The sequence below is a fragment of the Octodon degus genome, unplaced genomic scaffold (genome assembly GCF_000260255.1).
Source record: "Octodon degus isolate 3935 unplaced genomic scaffold, OctDeg1.0 scaffold00017, whole genome shotgun sequence".
NCBI classification, from domain to species: domain Eukaryota; kingdom Metazoa; phylum Chordata; class Mammalia; order Rodentia; family Octodontidae; genus Octodon; species Octodon degus.
This window is the reverse complement of record NW_004524593.1, coordinates 4,228,265-4,236,510: the sequence shown is the minus strand read 5'-3', so window position 1 is coordinate 4,236,510 and position 8,246 is coordinate 4,228,265. Positions and strand designations below refer to the sequence as shown.

The window sequence follows — 8,246 nt, the reverse complement described above, 5'->3', positions numbered from 1 at the left end:
ATATAAAGGCTTGGAGCCACTTATACAAAGAACTCAGCATCCCTAGGGAGGGTGAGGGTTCAGGGTCTGGATAGCATGCCTTAGAGTACTCTAGTACTCTTTTCCATCTGTTTGTCTTCCTGTCTGTGTCTGTCTATCTCTGTAGGAGAACTTGAGTCTAAACCACGATTATCCAAAATTTTGACTTGTCTGAGCCACATTACTCAAAGAAAAATTGTCTTGAGCCTCATATAAAATATATAATATGGTAGATACAAGTAACAAATCTTCCTTTATATTTTTACAGTTTCATTATAACATTTCTGGTATTAGCAATGTTGTTGTAGTTATAACAATAAGATGAGCAAAAATCTATTTGTTCTTTGTATTTTCTATATTACAGTTGCTAAAAAACTTTTAACTCTTTAAATTATTTTTTAAAATAATACATAAGCCCAGGTTTAATAAATAAATAAAAACATAAATAAGAAAATGTACATGTCTGCTCAACAACATAAATGCTTGTCTTCACAGGCACACTCACATGCAAGTAGATTGAAATGCTATTATTGGTAACCACTGCATTTTCTTCACTGAATCACAGAAGCACACATGACACTGATACAGGGGAATTTCGCTGCGTGACAAATTGAGTATGGAGGGGAGTATGGAGGGCTCAGGAGACAGAAGTTATCCCTGCACTGTGCTTTCTCCTGCACAGTGTTCCATTGCTGTCTATCCAGTGCACACTGAAAACCATACAGTCAAGTCATAAAAAGTATTATTAAAAATCATAAAATCATGTTAAAAGTTCATGACCATATAGCACCTCTCTACTGGCTGTGTAGGGTCTCACTCAGCCCATGGGCCATGGACTAGACATGCCACTAGGACCAGTAAAACTATCAACTTAATAGGGCTAACAATAATGGCAAATTTGTAGAGTTGCTATGAGTACTAGGTAGAATACTAGAATAGTACTGGAACAAACTAAGTGCTACATACGTTTTCATTATTATTGCTAGACCTTTGTTTCTGTGATTTATGATATGACATAGAAGTTGACTCCCAGCTTGCTAAAATATACAAGGTTGGTTGCCCATAGACTAGATGCCTCCACATTGATTCAAACTCTACAACTTATTGTGTTTAGTAAGCTTCTTGGTAAGAAGAAAGTATCCATGATTCTGGATAACTGAGTAAACATGAGGGGAAATTTGAAATAGTAGAACAACTTATCCTATCAAGATATATCTAAAATAATACATTGAGCTAGTATTGTTAGCCCTCATTTGACCTGCCTATAAAGAAGGGATGTAGTAATGAGTATCTTTCTCAGAGACTAACATTATTCTCCCCCCAAAATATAAGTATTCAAGCCTTATACACACAGAAAGAGTTAATTTTAGTCAGCGATAACTACAATACAAATAAAGAATACCACATAAAGCAGGTTTTCTAAATTTTTCTCTGAAATTAAATACCAGAAATATACTTTTTTATGTCAGGATAACTATGCAAGAAATATATATATATATATATATATTTTTTTTTTTCTTTTGGAGTTGTTTTATTTCAGAACTCTAATATTATATCTCCACTAGGTAATCAAAACCCTGTTCAGCAAAACATGCCAATTCTGCTCAGTTCTTCCCAACTAATCCACAGATCTGACAAACAGAGCATATAAAGAAACTTCATATATATTCACCTATATAAACACATCATCTCATAACCCTTGAAAATCCAAAGTCTTTCAGACTGATGTCCTATACATAGATAATGGTTATGAATCACTACTTCACAAACTCACCAAAAAGATTGCTTTTTATCTATATGTCCCTCTTTGCAAAGTCTCATGTGCTCATAGGTGGGAGTTTCTGGAGGTGTCTGAATCAAGGCTATATGATACTGGGCTTAAGGGTATGTGATAACTAAATTGTTCTGTGTCTGGGTGGCACCTAGAAATAGACTTATTTATACTCTGGATAGAATATAAGGGGAAAAGAAGCAAGGCAAGCTTGCTGTTTTCTCTCTCCCTCCTGTCGTGCCCTGCCCATTGCCTTTCTTCTTTGCACTGGCCCTCTGCCATATCACCCTGCGTTGGACTGAAACATCTACAAACTGTGAGCTAATGTAAGCCTTTTTCCTTTGGTTGCTGGATATTTTGTCTCAGCAATGAGAAAAGCAACTAAGAAAGATTTGGGTGCCAGAGTGGAGTCATTGCCATGGTGCTATCCTGACAATGTGGCCCAGAAGTCTTTGGAACTGGCTTATGGAAAGAGTTTGAAAAGGTTTGGAGGTGCTGTCTGAAGGAGCAGCCCTAGAATGCTGGGAGCCAAGCTTGGGGAGAGAGTTCAAAAAATAAGAATACTGGAAGAAATACAGTCAATAGAGACGATATTGAATTTAGTTGGGAACTAAGACTGCATTGCCCACTGAACTCCAAGACATGTGTTTTCTCTGACAAAAAATTTGTCCACATTTTGTTCATGTCCAGAGACTTTGCCTGACATTGAGATTAGGACAGTAGACTAATCTTGCAGAAAAACATTTCAAGGAAGTCTAATGTTGAGGCAGTGATATGGCTGCTGTTAGGAGATTTTAGCCAGGTCTATGCTGAGAACCAAGAACAAAGGGCCCAGCAGAATGAGTTTAAAAGTTTAGAGTTTGGCCAGTGAGAAAGTTCCAATAACACTGCAGCCTGAAAAGATGAACAGAGAACTTGGTTGCTGAAGATGTCAGCAATAAAAACCAATGTATTTTGGGAGAGGACAATAGCAAAGATAGTCTGAGGGTATAACCTTTTGCAGCCTCGGAATTGCAAAGATAGAAGACTTATAGTTGAGAAGAGAGTTTCTATTTTATTATTATTAATTTTATTAATAGAGAAGAGTTTCAAACCACAATGTTCCAGAATAATTGTGGCCCAGGGAATTTGTTCCTTGAGATTTGCTCTTAGCACTCAGCGACCCAGACACTTAACCCCAACAGCTAAGCGAGAAGGAAGCCTGTCCACTTGTTACGGTTTGTGCCTAGTTGTCCCCCTAAAGCCTATGCAGTCATAGGGTGGTTTCTAGAGTTTGTGATTGATCATTGTGGGTGTGGATGCTGCACCTGCTCTGGGGAAGGTAATTTGCATTACTGAGGAGGGGACAGAGGCTAGCTAGCTGCCCGAGCTGCTGCCACTCTCTTTGCACTCTGCTGTTTGCCACCTCCATGAAGGGCTGCTCTCTGTCCCATGTGCCACTCTGCCTTGGATCCAATTGAATATGGACTAAAACCTCCACTAACTGTAAGCTAAATGAACCTTTTCTTCCTTCATTTTGGGTGTCAGGTATTTTGTCCCAGCAATGAGAGAAGAGTAACTGAGACACCCCTATTCCAGCTAGTGGCAGACCTTGACATCACCCACATGGTGCTGGTTTTAGTTCCATCCATATACTATATTCCATATATTCTTCTACATGCTTTATATAGAATATTTCATGTAAGCCTCTCTATCCCGATTTGAGAAATGGGACACAGAAGTTAAAGAAAGTTCCAAAAGGCCTGCAGTTAGTATTCTCATTCTCCAGAACCCACACTCTTGCCATGAGGCCTCCCTAGCTCCTGGTCCCCACTGAGAATATAACGAAAAGCTGCAGTCCAGTTGTAATTACTAGTCCTATTACCTGGGGTGGTGTTCTTAATCTCTCTGTCTTCAATCCTAATTTGGGGATATGCAGGGATGTTGTAAAGACTAGAAGAAATAAGCAGCAAAAAGTACCTGATGTAATGATGGTATAATATCAAAGAGTCAGTGTAACTCTCTTTTCTTCTTTCCCTCCTTCTTTGTTTGGCTATTTGGCTGCTTTAGTTGCTTTATTTTGGCGATTTCACCATGGCAATAACAACAGGTTTTCTTTTGTCACCAGCTAACATGGGCCTTTCATTGATAATGCAGATTAAAAGTAAAGCACAAAATTGCAGGAGAAGCTGTAATTAAAAGTAAGAGAAGGGAACTTTCCAGAACGTGCTGACAGATGGAGGAGTAGTGGCTGCTCAACCTGAGCACAGCTAAGCACTCTTTCCTGCCTACCCCACCATGGCCCAGCGCACTCACTCCCTGTAGAAAATGGTGAAAGAAATGACTTATTATGATGTTTTGAGGGTCAAACCCAATGATACCCAAGAACTAAAAAAGGCTTATAGGAAACTGGCTTTGAAGTACCATCCTGAAAAGAATCCAAATGAAGGTGAAAAGTTTAAACAGATTTCTCAAGCTTATGAAGTTCTCTTTGATGCCAAGAAAAGGGAATTATATGACAAATGAGAAGAACAGGCAATTAAGAAGCATGGAGCAGGTGGCAGTTTTGGCTCCCCATGGATATCTTTGATACATTTTTTGGAGGAGGAAGGATGCAGAGAGAAAGGAGAGGTAAAAATGTGGTGCATCAGCTCTCAGTTACCTTAGAAGATTTACATAATGGTGCTACAATGAAATTGGCTCTGCAAAAGAATGTGATTTATGACGAATGTGAAGGCCGAGGTGGTAAGAAAGGAGCTGTGGAGTGCTGTCCCAACTGCCGAGGTACTGGAATGCAAATAAGCATTCATCAGATAGGACCTGGCATGGTTCAGCAAATTCAGTCTGTGTGCATGGAGTGCCAGGGCCATGGAGAACACATCAGCCCTAAATACAGATATAAGAGCTGCAAGGGAAAGATGATAGAGAAAAGAAGATTCTAGAAGTTCATATTGACAAAGGCATGAAAGAAGGCCAGAAAATAACAGACCAAGAACCAGGGCTTGAACCAGGAGATATTATCATTGTGTTAGATCAGAAGAACCATGCTGTTTTTACTTGACAAGGAGATCTTTTCATGTGTATGGATATACAGCTGGTTGAATCACTGTGTGGCTTCCAAAAGCCAAGCTCTACTCTTGACAACTGAACAATAGTCTCACCTCTCATCCAGATCAAATTGTCAAGCATGGAGACAGCAAGTGGGTTCTAAATGAAGGCAGGCCAATTTATTGTAGACTATATGAAAAGGGTCAGCTAATCATTGAATTTAAGGTAAACTTTCCTGAAAATGGCTTTCTCTCTCCTGATAAACTCTCATTGCTGGAAAAACTCTGACCTGAGAGGAAGGAAGTAGAAGAGACAGATGAAATGGATCAGGTAGAACTGGTGAACTTTGATCCAAATCAGGAAAGACGACGCCATCATAATGGAGAAGCCTATGAGGATGACGAGCATCATCCCAGAGGTGGTGTTCAGTGTCAGACCTCTTAATGGGGCCAGTGAATAGTGCTCACTGCCGGCATGTGGTGTACAGTAGTGAGTGCGCGAAGGACTAGAGTCATCATATTCTCACTACTTGCTATTGTTTTTGTTTCAATATTTAATTATAGCAGCGCTTTAAAAGTTAAATAAGAAATAAACACAAATACGAAAGCTCCAACTTTGCCCTGTAGGTATGATGACTTCAGTGTGCAAGGTGAAGTTTCATGCCTGTAAAAAGTCCCTCACGCTGGTGTCTGTTGGGCAATGCCTTGTAATGGATTTCAGTGGTGTACATGCACAAGCTTAGGCTGAAATACTAGATATATGTGTGGACTTTAGTGTATGACCCTTCATTAAACTATGGATTAAAACTGTATTTAACTGACAATCAGAAAAAGGAAACAGTTTATGGAAGTGCTGGCCTGTCTGTAGTTATTTGTAATAAGTGGGACTCGTTGTGATGCCTCTGCATTCTACTGCCACAACTATTACTTGTAGGTGGCATAAAATATAATTTAGCCTGTGATAACAGTGATAGAAATGATGCCTTTCTAAGGAAGGGGTATATCAGAATGCTGCTTCTTAAGGGCCTGCATTTCTAGGATTGCAGTCCTTTCTGCTGTACCGTCTTTTTCAATATATATATAAAACAGTTGACCACTCCTAATTACATTGCTTTTCCCTTCTCTGGAACATGATAAGCACTTGAGTTGTGACTTCAGAGCTGGGTAACTTTGAGATTAAAGTGAAGAGACTACATGGAAAGGTAATCTGCATGTGTAATATAAGAAGGTGTTCCATAGGCATGTTACAGGCTTACTTTAACCCATTTGACTTAATTCTCCAAAGTAACTGTAATGTAATAGTAATAATATAGCAAATTATGATGAATAACTTTACTTGTATGTTTAAAAAGTCTTATGTTCACATGCTTATTCTGCGTATCAGAATTTAAGCAACTGTGAAAATGTATGAATATCTTCTTAATATATTGATTATAAAGCATGAAAAAAGTAAGAGAAAATATAAAAAGGATTCCATCTTGAGTAGCTGGAGGAGATACACTCTGATGAAGAGGATTAGAATGGCCCATTTACAAAAGAACAGAGATCAAGTTTTGTTGTTTTGTTTGGTTTTGGTTTTCAAGTAGTGAGGCTTGAACCCAAGGCCTTTGCACGGGGCTACATCCTCAAAGATTTTTCTGTTTTATTTTAAGGCAAAGTCCCCAAAGTTGCTAAATTGCTCACTCTGGACTCAAACTTTCAGTCCTTCTGCCTCAGCCTCCCAGAGTTCTAGGATTCCAGGCATGTACCACCACCACCATGCCCAATTCAGAGACTCATTTTATAGGGTGCTGTAGTATGGTCGGGATCTGGTCAGTCCCAGTTTCCTAGCTCTGGAGCAATCCCAAGACTTCTTGGGCAATTTAACTCCCATCAGAGGAATCTTCATGAGGTGGAACACTGTCATGCAAGGCTGTGCTGGAATCCAGGAGAGTCCAAGGCAACGGAGATGGCTGGAAGTGTGTGTTCTCAGTCTTTAAGGATAATGAGACAGGCTAGGTACAGGTGGGACTAATAAACCTTTTTTTTCCAACTTTCCCATAGGTATTCCCTAAATGACTAATATTCCTATATACAGGGCTGAGGAGAATTTAACCCAGAGTTTTACACAGTGATATTCCTACCTTTAGTTACCCATTATGCATCTAGAGGCCCAAAGAGTCACAATTTTTATAAAACACACAACACACATACACACACACACACACACACACACACACACACCTAGAAGACTCTATAAACCTTGGAAGAAAATACAGTCATGTTCTCAATGAATAATAGGTTAAGTGATCAGGAGGGATTTTTTTCCTTTATCCTTATTTTGGCATTTGACTGCATCACACTGGGCACATTTACTAACCTCTCCTGTCTAAGAGTTTCCGTTTCTACCGTGATCACTGAGTTGCTCATTTTATTTCTGTAAGCTACCACATGTTTCTCTTTAGCAGCAGGCAGGGCGTGACTTATGCCTTATGCAAATGAAGGTATGAGGCTCTGTGGGCCATCGTAACTCTGCCATCACTCCTGGAAATGACTTCACACACAGAGCTTCTTGCCTAAGTCAGCAGTTCTCTTTTGACACCGGAGTCTCTTCTTGAGGAAATTTGTTCTTTAATTCCTGCACACGCACTTGACGGGCATGTACTTTATCTTGTCTGAGTTGCCTTCTATTTTCCGTAGTTAGAAACCACTTTATAGTATAGGTGGCTCAGAAAGCATCTGTGAGAAGCAAAACGGTCAGCCCAAGCCTGGAATAATAATTCCCTTTATAAGAACATGCTGTTTCATTTTTGGTTTAAGGTAGCTAAAGAACAAGACTCTTCACAAAGAAAGAAAAACAAACCCTCCACCGTATTCTTTAAAATCAGACAAGCAGAGTGAACAGAAGCACAGATAATTTTCCTTCCTGCATCAGGGTCTCCACTCATCTGCTAGATTCAAGAATGCAAAAGTCTGAACCTCTTGGGAGGAGCACACCCTCCTCCCATTCAGCGTGTGCCAATTTTTATCTTAACAGAAAGAAAATCCCCTCTGACTGTTCCACCCACCAGAGATTCCTCCTGTGGTGGCCCAAACTGTGTGTAGCACAGCTGCTCCCTTTTGGTCCTAGTTGCATCATGGAGAAGGGGAAGCCCCAGAGGAATCTTACCTCAGCCTGTTTCTCTGCCAAGACGTGTTATTACTTTTAAAAGTGAAACCAGCCCTCTCCTTCCTTTACATAGCCTGATCCTGAGGAGTTGCAGCTACTTGCTGGATTGAGCAAGCAATGAAAGAAGCTTTGGGTTTAGAAATAGCACAAAGCCTTTCTCCATTCAGGAGTCAGAAGGTCCAGGTCCACCCTCCAACTGTTGTTGTTAATAGGCCTTTGATTCTCTCCCATGTTTTATGTCTGTATTGCTCATTTGAGACCCCAATTCCCTGTACCCAAGTAA

At 39.9% G+C, this 8,246-nt stretch overlaps 1 pseudogene; it reads left to right on the top strand.

The window, feature by feature from the left end:
* Nucleotides 1-4,096: 4,096 nt before the first annotated feature.
* Nucleotides 4,097-5,260, top strand: LOC101562660 (annotated as a pseudogene).
* Nucleotides 5,261-8,246: the final 2,986 nt, after the last annotated feature.